General features: G+C 43.7%; 1 long non-coding RNA gene and 1 pseudogene across 2 annotated transcripts; one reads left to right on the top strand and one right to left on the bottom strand.

Moving 5' to 3' along the window:
- Positions 1-3,142: 3,142 nt before the first annotated feature.
- On the bottom strand, positions 3,143-9,117 carry LOC145534510 (uncharacterized). Its single transcript, XR_014074676.1, has 2 exons — positions 8,265-9,117; positions 3,143-3,268 (listed from the first exon to the last, which is right to left on the bottom strand). It is a non-coding gene; the product is annotated as an uncharacterized LOC145534510 (long non-coding RNA).
- LOC145534829 (AP-3 complex subunit sigma-1 pseudogene) lies at positions 3,512-4,085 on the top strand (annotated as a pseudogene). Its single transcript, XR_014075008.1, has one exon. The product of XR_014075008.1 is annotated as an AP-3 complex subunit sigma-1 pseudogene (transcript).
- Positions 9,118-10,018: the final 901 nt, after the last annotated feature.

The raw sequence follows: 10,018 nt of genomic DNA, 5'->3' as shown, positions 1-10,018 counted from the left end.
TGTGTAGCTGGCCTTCGGAATGTTCAGCACAGAGTGATCCTCTTGTCCACTGCAAGGTTCAGGGGCCCTTAAACAATGATCTAGGGGCAGCCCCTGACTTGATAGAACCACAATGAGGAGGCCTTTGGGGACCACATAGTATAAGGGACCTACCTATGCATGGATCTGATGCCCTGGGTTGCCTGACAGATGCCAGATTGAATGCAAGGAGAACACAGAGGCTCCTGAGAGAATAATCCCCCGTGAGGGAGGGAGACATCTGGGAAAGAGGGGCACGCCAGCCCAGGCAGGAGAGGGAGTGAGGGCAGAATGGAGTGATGGGTTCTCTACGCTGCGACACCCTTCCCCATCCTTCTCCACTCCCTCCTCAACCTACGACCCAGCGCGTAGGTGCCTTAGGAAGAGGAAGTCTGAAGGGTAAACCTCAAGACCTGCGTCATTCTGGGCTACAGCCCCTGTGCTAGGGGCCCAAGCCGTGGTTTCTCCCCTCCCACTCATCTCCCTGAAAATAGATCAGGCCCATTTGCAGAGAAAGACGTTTTTTAATAGACAGAGAGAAAGGTGCACACGAACTGGACAGACATGGTGGCAAACTCCAGAAAGCAACCAAGAGCAAACCCCAGAAGTCAAGATCTGGTTAGCACTGCCGCTGGGGCAATGGACAGCATGCACTTTAGAGCGAAGGAGAGACCGAGTTCTCACTCCTGCAACGCCTGCCTCCATCTTCCTCCATCTCCACCTGTTGCCCTTGAGGAGTTTATATACCTTCTCTGAGCTTCAGTTTCCTCCTCCTTTAAATAGAGTTCTTGTAAAGACTTAAAGAGGGGCTTCCCTGGTAGCTCAGGGGGTACAGAGTCCACTTGTAATGCAGGAAATGTGGGTTTGATGCCTGGGTCAGGAAGATCCTCTGGAGAAGGGAATGGCAAAATCATTCCAGTATTCTTGCCTGGAGAGTTTCATGGACAGAGGAGCATAGAGGGCTACAGTCCTGGGGTCACAAAGAGTCAGATAGGACTGAGTCTCACACACACACAGACACACACAGACACACATACACACACACACACACACACTTAAAGAGAGAATTCCTGCAAAGCACTTAACACTCAACACAATTGCTATAGACTAATTATGTGTGTCCATCCCCACCCTGTCTACTGCCAAAATTCATATGTTGAAACCTAATCTCCAATGAGCTGGTATTAGGAGGTGGAGCCTTTGGAGGAGAATAGGTAATAAGGATGGAGCCCTCATAATTGGGATTAATGCTTTCATAAAGGGCACTGGTGGCTCAGACAGTAAGAATCTGCCTGCAATGCAGGAGACCAGGGTTTGATCCCTGGGTTGAGAGGATCCCCTGGAGAAGGGAACGGCAACCCACTCCAGTATTCTTGCCTGGAGAATCCCATGGACAGAGGAGCCTGGCAGACTATAGTTCATGGGCTCACAAAGAGACTTCAGAGAGCTCCTTTACCCTTTCTGCCATGTGAGGACTCAGGGGAAAGACAGCCATCTATGAACCAGGAAATGGGCCCATGGCAGACACCAAATCAGTTGGTACCTGATCTTGGATTTTTCCAGCTTCTAGAATTGTGAGAAATAAACTTTGGTCATTTATAAGCTACCTGGTCTATGGTATTTTGTTATAGCAGCAACTGACCAAGACAACAGTGCTGGGTAGATACAGCACATTCTCAAAGAAGGGATAGAAGTCATCACTATGGAGAGCTATTCACAGCATCGGCTGCGTTGACAGTAGGTGACCAGAGTCAGGCTAGGAAAGAATGGACTCCAGATGGGCCTGGATGACAACAGGCAGCCAAGAAAGGTAAAGGTTGGGTCAGTGCAGCAGAGGCCAGGACTGGGCTGCGACTCTGGCGTCCACAGATCGGCCGTCTGAGGCGGGTGATGCTAGTGAGGGAGAAGGGACTGCATCAGCAGAGGATGCTGGAAAGGCCAAGGGAGATCAAGATACCCTCTGTGCAGGGAGAGCTCCTTCAGAGCCACAAGGAGAGGGAACGTGTGGCCCATCGGTTTGATAAACATCATCAAGAGGAAGGAAAGCTAAGGTCCAGCCCAACGAGAGGAAGCTACTGATTCAGCTGACCTATGGACAAACTGGATCTTGCCAAGGATTCACAAAACTGGGGAGCATTAAGAATGTGAATTTTTTTTACAAAGGTTTTTTTTTTTAATTCATTTATTTGGCTGCACCAGGCCTTAGTTGTGGCAAGCAGGATCTTTGATCTTTGTTGTGGCCTGTGGGAACTAGTTCCCCCACCGAGCCCCCTGAATTGGGAACTCAGAGTCTGAGCCACTGGACCACCAGGAAAGTCCAAGAATGTCTTAAATGTCTTAAAATGTCTCTTGAACACATGAAAAGATGTCCAGTCACCCTGTAAAAAGAAAAGTTCAGGAAGCTATGACTTCTCTATCAGAAGGACAAAAAATAAGTTTAAACATGAAAACAACTCTGTACATTGTGGGAGGTTAATCTGAGTATATCTCTATGGAAGATTGTTTGCACTATCTATCAAAACTACAATTGCACACACCCTTGGACCCAACAATTCTTTTTTTAGGAATGTATTCTCTAGTGGTACTTGTTGCATATGTGTAAAATGATCTACACAGAAAGTTGTTCACTGCAGCATGGTTTCTCAGAGAAAGAATTTAAAAAAAAAATAAAACTAAATTTTGAGTAAATAAGTAACAGCCATTAAAATAGTGACACTTTGTACCCTTTGACCATCACCTCCCTGTTTCCACCTGCACCAAGCCCCTGGTGATGACCGCTCTGCTCTCTGCTTCTGTGAGTTTGACTACTTCATATTCCACCTATAAGTGAGATCATACATATTTGTCTTTCTGTGTTTGGCTTATTTCACTTAGCATAACATCCTCCAGGTCCATCCATGCTGTCACAAATGGTGGGATTTCCTTCCTTCTTAAGGTTCTGTGTAATTCTTAACTAAAAAGTCATTTTAATGGCTTTGCTCCTTTTTTGTGAAGAAGGAAATGGCCACCCACTCCAGTATTCTTGCCTGGGGAATTCCATGGATAGAAGAGCCTGGGAGGCTACAGTCCACGATGTTGCAAAGAGTCAGACACGACTGAGTGACTATCACTCACTCACTCACTCTTTTTTTAACCAAGTACATTTGTCTTTTTATTTCCCTTAATACCCTTTCCTTCTTCCTTGCATTGCTATCCAGCCAGATCAAGTTTTCAATTTGCAGAGACTGTAGAATCCTGTGGTTAATATGCTCTGTGGGAGAGAAAAATACTGGTGAGACACAGGAGATACAACAGGGAAGCAGTAACCAAGATTCAAGGGAATTCCCTGGTGGTCCAGTGGTTGAGAAGACTCCATGCTTTCACTGCCCAAGAGGAGGGTTCAATCCCTGGTCAGGGAACTAAGGTCCTCCAAGTCGTGGGACATGGCCAAATAAGATTTAAAAAAATACAATCTACAGAGCATCTCTAGAGAGGCGCTGGAGTAGGGTGGGGGAGAACCCAGCCCAACCCTGACTCGGAATCACGGAGTGAAGATACACAACAGCAAATCATCAGGGAGACATTCCATTTGGTATCTAAGAGAAATGGAAATGTTTGTAATTTCCTAGAAGGAGGATTATTAATCGGAGGATCTGACAACAAACTGATTTACAGACATTATGCAACATTATATTTTGTCTTCTGTGTGGATTCTTCAGAAAGTGAACTTGGCGTTTTAGATCTAATTCAAGTATTTGTGGAAATATTAGACAAGTGTTTTGAAAACTTCTGTGAACTGGATTTAATTTTCCATGTAGACAAGGTTCCCAATATTCTTGCAGAAATGGTGATGGGGGAATGGTACTGGAGACCAACATGAATGAGATTGTTACACAAATTGATGCACAAAATAAACTGGAGAAATCTGAGGCTGGCTTAGCAGGAGCTCCAGCCTGTGCTGTATCAGCTATAAAGAATATGAATCTTCCTGAGATCCCAAGAAATATTGACATTGGCGACATCAGTATAAAAGTGCCAAACCTGCCCTCTTTTAAATAAAAAATTAAAAAGGCCACTCCCAGGTAAAATCCAGGGGAAAAAATCATCTAAGTTTATCATGCAGTTGTTTACCAAAAATAGAGGAGGAGAGTCTTAACTTTTACTCTTGGATTTAAGTCAAGGCACTGTATAGACGTAATGTAAAATCAGTATGGAAGTTCAATGTTGCTTTTCTTTCTCAGTGGTTTTGAAGAAATTAAGTAGTTCCAGTGTGATTTTTTTTTTTTCTAAACTGCATTACTGTGGCCATCTAAGGCATGCCTCTATATATTGGCTATTACAATATTTCGAAAAGGGTTCAGGACATTTCTTTAAATTGTGTACAACCCAAAATGCTGGTGTTGTGTATGGATCGCAAGTGCACCATTCCTTAATAATGTCTGTCATTTGTCACAATAATTGTTATTTAAAGAATAAAGTATGTATTGCATGAAAACGTTATGACCTTTTTCTCTTAGTTTAAATAAACTCCAAGGTAACCGGACTTATAAAGCAAAAATAAACAAACAAAAAATACAATCTACAAAATGCCAACACTTCAGGCATGCTGGCACACACAATGGAAAAGGAAAGGATCCAGACCATGTTCCATTTGTGATTACAAATCTACCATCTAGACTGGAGGAGGACCAAAGTAACTAGAAACATTGATGATCAGCTAACTTTCAGTGATAAGTCCTCAGATGGGAGTCAGCCTTCCAGGAAACACCTGGCTAATCAATGTAATGAACAGTCACTTAAGGATTTTGAATACCAACGGAGTCAGGCTAGCTGGAAATAGCACCTGTCTCCATTCTTCTCATTTACAACGCTGGTGAGAAATGGGGGCTTTAAGGGAAAAATAAACGAAACAGGGAAAGAGAAGTGACATTATGAATCGCCTTCAGCTCTCAGTCTACCGCTTTTTCTCTTGCCACCCCTTTCCACCCCAAGAATTAGCCCTCTGCTATTTTGCTGGTCACTTCTAGCCTGATGACTCCTATAACCTCAACCCTGATGACTCCTATAACCTTCTTTCCTAAGTACATATCTGAAGATGAGAATGTCACCTACCATATCTAGAAACAAAAGACGTTGCTGCCATCAAACCTTCAGCCACTGTAGCCTCAGCCCTCCCCCACCACTGCGAACCCCCCAGGAGATTCAGGAAGATTCAGGAAGGATTCTGGCCCCAGATAGTTCAGGTGCCTATCAGAGGAGTAATCTCAGTGAACCCAGATGCTTGCATATTCCTATACATAGGAAAGTGCTAAAATCATTGACATGAAATGTCTGGCTTTTCTTTCATTAACAGTAATCTTTTGATGTTCCAACTACCCGGTTTTTGTTGCAGAAATTCCTATATATCCTGATTTTTCCCTTACTCTTTGGAGCAGTTCCTCAGAGCTACCGGACAGACGGCCACCTGGGCTTAAGTCTTCAGAAAGTCTCCCAAATAAAACACAATTCCCGGACTACCCTGGTCGTCCGGTGGTTGAGAATCATCCGCCTGCCAAAGCAAGGGGCATGAGTTCAATCCTTGGTCCAGCAAGATCCCACATACCGTGGGGCAACTAAGCACATACACCCCAACTACTAGCCCAGAGCCTGTTCTCTGCATCAAGAGAAGCCACGGCAGTGAGAAGCCCAGACACGCCAACTGGAGAGTTATCTCTGCTCACGACGACCAGAGAAAGCCCGAGTGCAGCAATGAAGACCCAGCACAGCCAAAAATAAATAAATAAGTAAATCTTTTTAAAGCCTAATTCTCAGGCTTAGGGTGTGCAGTTTTGTTTTGTTTTTTTTTCCAGTTGACACAACTGTCTGCATAGGAGATATTTCTGCATGAATTGCACTGTTAACCTTAAAATGAATGTTTTCTTTAAAAAAAGCATATTCTCTTCTCCTACAGTAATTTCCTCTCCAAGTTTTTTTAATGTCCATCAATTTTCATTATTTTCCTCTCCATTTTCTCCCAAGCACTTAGGCTTACCATTAGAGTCTTTTAACAATGGCAATAACCTCCTACACGATTCTCTGCCTCTGATCCCTCCTACCCTCTGGTGTCCTGTATGGGAAGAAAGACTTTCCCTTGATCCTGCTAGTTTCATTAGGGGGATCTACTAAATAAACTGACAGCAGGCAGACTAACAGGAGAAAAAGATATAAATATATTAATTCTTAATATTATGTGCATGAGGACATCATGGGAAGGGGGAGAGTGAATATTCAAAGCAGCAGTGAGATTCAAGAGCTTTATATCATCTTAATAACAAAAGGGGAGGGAGAATGCAGGCAATTTAAAGGAGACTAAATGATGTTTAAGAAAGATAAATGGGCCCTTCGAAGAATAGATGAGAGGTGTGATCGCTGTCTTTGTTCAGTTGCTAAGTTATGTCCAATTCTTTGTGACCCCATGGACTGCAGCACGCCAGGCTTCTCTATCCTTCACTATCTCCCAGAGCTGGCTCAAACTCATGTTCATTGAGTCAATGATGCCATCCAACCATCTCATCTTCTGCCACCCCCTTCTCCTCCTGCCTTCAATCTTTCCCAGCATCAGGGTCTTTTCCAATGAGTTGGCTCTTCATATCAGATGGCCAAAGTAATGGAGTTTCAGCTTCAGCATCAGTCCTTCCAATGAATATTCAAGGTTAATTTCCTTTAGGATTGACTGGTTTGCTCTCCTTGCTGTTTAAGGGTCTCTCAAGAGTCTTCTCCAGCACTGCAACTCAAAAGCATCAATTCTTCGGTGCTCAGCCTTCTTTATGGTCCAATGCTCACATCTGCACATGACTACTGGAAAGACCATAGCTTTGACTAGACAGACCTTTGTTGGCAAATAATGTCTCTGCTTTTTAGTATGCTGTCTAAGTTTGTCACAGGTTTTCTTCCAAAGAGCAAGTGTCTTTTAATTTCATGGCTGCAGTCACTGCAGTGATTTTGGAGCCGAAGAAAAGGAAATCTCTCACTGTTTCCACTTCTTCCCCTTCTATTTGCTATGAAGTGATGGGAAATATGGTAGTTTGTGATAAAGTTTGTCTAGGTGTGGTGTCAACTTCTTGTTTCCTCTCTTGCAATGACTCAGTCCTCCCTGGAGGACAAAACTCCCCACAGGGGATCTATCACTATTGAGTTTCTCTTAGAGGATCTGTCTTAAGGTAGATAAGAGGACTTCAGAGCAAACCTCTCCCTGAATTTGAAGTTTTTCAAGTACTTTCAGCTCAAAATAATTAATACACCAAAGTGGCCTATTGGGCTGCGCAATGTCCTGAAATCCTTTAGTTTCCTCCACACAGACATTAATCCTCCAGAACACAACCTTTACCATCTCTCTCTACTCAGAAACCTTCATTAGCTTCCTAATGGCCTGTGCAATGAGTTCCAAAATACTTGTCATGTTATAAAAGATATGCATGAAGGTACTCTGAACCTCCTTCTCCTCTAGCCTTATTTCTCAGGTTTTAAGTAAGGTTTCTCAGTATCAGCGTTATTGACCCTTTGGACCTGATGGTTTTGTGTCGTTGGGGACTGTCTGTCCTTGAACTTTTAGCAACATCCCTGGCTTCGACCCACTGTGTGCCAGTAGCACTTCCCACCCTGATTACAACTAAGCACGTCTTCTGACTCTGAGAAATGTCCCCAGAGAGGGCAGAATCACTCAGCTGAGAGCCACCACTCTACAGGAAATTCAGCTCAATTCATCATTCTCCCATTAAAGTAAGATTTTTAAGGCATTTGCTTACTCACTCATTCATGCATGTATGTGTTGGTTTCACTCTGTGGCTTCCCCTTCTAGAATACCTCAACAGGCTTTAAACCTTGGGGAAGTGGAGTTCTTAGCTTTAAGAAAGATACAGATCAGATCATCTCTTATTCTGGCCAACAAAAGCCTCCAACATCCAGATCCAGCCTTATCTGCCTCATCTCACATCAGTTCACCCTCACACCCTTCACTTTAGGCAACAGTTCTTGAATACACAGTGTCTCAGCTTCCCACTTCCCCACGGTCATTCCCTCTGCCTTCAAGAGGTCCATGGATTTTCCTGCTCCCTATCACTCAGGGTTCTCCACACCAACACTGTGCTCCCCTGAACCACCTATGGCCCCATGCACACTTCCATCCACATTCCTAGCACACAGTTAGAACTGTATATTTGTTTCTCTGACGCTCCAAACAGACCATGAATAACTTAAGGAATAATACTTATCATTGGTGTGATACTTACCCTTTCTACAAAGCCGGGCACAGAACATGTGGTATAAAGTCATAATAAAGATAGCTAACATGTTGCAGCTGTTGTTGCTGCTCAGTCATTCAGTCGTGTCCCACTCTTTGCAACCCCATGGACTGCAGCACGCCAGGCTTCCCTGTCCTTCACCATCTCCCAGAGCTTGCTCAAACTCATGTCCATTGAGTCGGTGATGCCATCCAACCATCTCATCCTCTGTCGTGCCCTTCTCTTCCTCCCTTCAATCTTTCCCAGCATCAGGGTTTTTTCCAAGTCATCTCTTTGCATCAGGTGGTCAACGTATTGAAGCTTCAGTTTCAGCGTCAGAATATTCAGGATTGATTTCCCTTAAGATTGAATGGTTTGATCTCCTTACGGTCCAAGGGACTCTCAACAGTCTTCTCCATCACGACAATTCAAAAGCATCAGTTCTTCAAAGCTCAGCCTTCTTCATATATTGAGTGCTTACTGCATGCCAGGAGCTGTTCAAAGCATTTCAATTCAGTTCAGTCACTCAGTCGTGTCTGACTCTTTGTGACCCCATGGACTGCAGCACACCAAGCTTCCCTGTCCATCACCAACTCCCAGAGCCTACTCAAACTCATGTCCATCGCATAGGTGATGCCATCCAGCCATCTCATCCTCTCTTGTCCCCTTCTCCTCCCGCCTTCAATCTTTCCCAACAACAGGGTCTTTTCAAATGAGTCAGTTCTTTGTATCAGGTGACCAAAGTATTGGAGTTTCAGCATCAGTGCTTCCAATGAATATTCAGGACTGATTTCCTTTAGGATTGACCGGTTGGATCTCCTTGCAGTCCAAGGGACTCTCAAGAGTCTTCTCCAACATCACAGTTCAAAAGCATCAATTCTTCGGCACTTAGTTTTCTTTATAGTCCAACTTTCACATCCATACATGACTACTGGAAAAACCATAGCTTTGACTAAACAGACTTTTGTTGGGAAACTAATGTCTCTGCTTTTTAATATGCTATCTATGTTGGTCATAGCTTTTATTCCAAGGAGCAAGCACCTTTTAATTTCATGGCTGCAGTCATCACCTGCAGTGATTTGGGAGCCCAAAACAATAAAGTCTGCCACTATTTCCACTGTTTCTCCATCTATTTGCCATGAAGTGATGGGACTGGATGCCATGATCTTAGTTTTCTGAATGTTGAGCTTTAAGCCAACTTTTTCACTCTCCTCTTTCACTTTCATCAAGAGGCTCTTTAGTTCTTCGCTTTCTGCCATAAGGGTGGTGTCATCTGCATATCTGAGGTTATTGATATTTCTCCCGGCAATCTTGATTCCAGCTTGTGTTTCTTCCAGCCCAGAGTTTCTCATGATGTACTCTGCATAGAAGTTAAATAAGCAGGGTGAAAATATACAGCCTTGATGTACTCCTTTTCCTATTTGGAACCAGTCTGTTGTTCCATAGCCAGTTCTAACTGTTGCTTCCTGACCTGCATACAGGTTTCTCAAGAGGCAGGTCAGATGGTCTAGTATTCCCATCTCTTTCAGAATTTTCCACAGTTTATTGTGATCCACACAGTCAAAGGCTTTGGCATAGTCAACAAAGCAGAAATAGATGTTTTTCTGGAACTCTCTTGCTTTTTCGATGATCCAGCGGATGTTGGCAATTTGATCTCTGGTTTCTCTGCCTTTTCTAAAACCAGCTTGGACATCTGGAAGCTCACGGTTCATGTACTATTGAAGCCTGGCTTGGAGAATTTTGAGCATTACTTTACCAGCGTG

Source organism: Giraffa tippelskirchi, chromosome 14, assembly GCF_054371585.1.
Source record: "Giraffa tippelskirchi isolate mGirTip1 chromosome 14, T2T-mGirTip1v1.2.pri, whole genome shotgun sequence".
NCBI classification, from domain to species: Eukaryota; Metazoa; Chordata; class Mammalia; order Artiodactyla; family Giraffidae; genus Giraffa; species Giraffa tippelskirchi.
The sequence above is the reverse complement of the archived record's forward strand: the minus strand, read 5'-3'. Positions and strand labels throughout refer to the sequence as shown.